Consider the following 1,029-nt stretch of genomic DNA (forward strand, 5'->3'; position numbering starts at 1 on the left):
GAGGGTGTGGGTTCGATTCCTGCTCTCGCCCTTTCTCCCACGTTTGACTGGAAAATCAAACTGAGCGTCTAGTCATTCGGATTAGACACGATAAACCGTTGTATCGTGTGCAGCACGCGCTTGGCGTACTGAAAAAGAACCCACGGCAACTAGAGTGTTGACCTCTGGCATAATTCTGCAGCAAAACAAAACAAAACAACAACAACAAAAAAACCACTCTGATAAGTACATAAATATATAAACATGTACTCAAGGCCTGACTGAGCGCGTTAGGTTATGCTGCTGGTCAAGAATCTGCCTAGCATGATATGGTGTGGCGTACATGGATTTTTGTTTTGTCCGAACGCAGTGACGCCTCCTTGAGAGAAACCGAAACTGTGGTGATTGATCCGAGTGCCAACTGACCAGGTCGGACCCTACCACTCCAGTGACTGTGGATGACAGCAGTTTAAGATAAGATAAGATAAGATAAGATAAGAATAACTTTATTATCTCCAACTGGAGAAATTTGGTCAGGTGCATTATCACAACATATATGATAGTCAGTCGTGTCCGACTATGACCATCAGAACAGCAGAGGAGGCAACTGCTGTTCCGACTATCTGGGCTAGAATTTGATTATAGTGGAGAATGTCTTGCCCAAGTTACATCCCCACACTCTCGGCCAAGAGGGTTTTAGGACAGTCGGCGTTGGGGTGGTTCCCAAAGGCCAACTAGCCCACAAGGCTGCAGCACTAAGAACCAGTGCAGTTTTGCCTCCTAGTTTGAGAGTCATAGTCCTTCACAAAAGACTAAGCTGTAAATGATTTCCCATTGACTGGAGAAACCATTGATAATACAGCTCTCACTTTGCTGTTGGCCCAAATGTAAAACTTATGTCAATCTGTGATATAAGCCGAGTGTTGGGCCGTGACATTGACAAGTAAACAACATGGGGACCATTACTGTAAAAGCCAACAACAGCCCCTACAAATATTACGAAGATACAAATGTAAAAAAATATCACATACATCGTTTCATACATACATC

The sequence above is a fragment of the Babylonia areolata genome, chromosome 30 (assembly GCF_041734735.1).
Source record: "Babylonia areolata isolate BAREFJ2019XMU chromosome 30, ASM4173473v1, whole genome shotgun sequence".
Classification (NCBI taxonomy): Eukaryota; Metazoa; Mollusca; class Gastropoda; order Neogastropoda; family Buccinidae; genus Babylonia; species Babylonia areolata.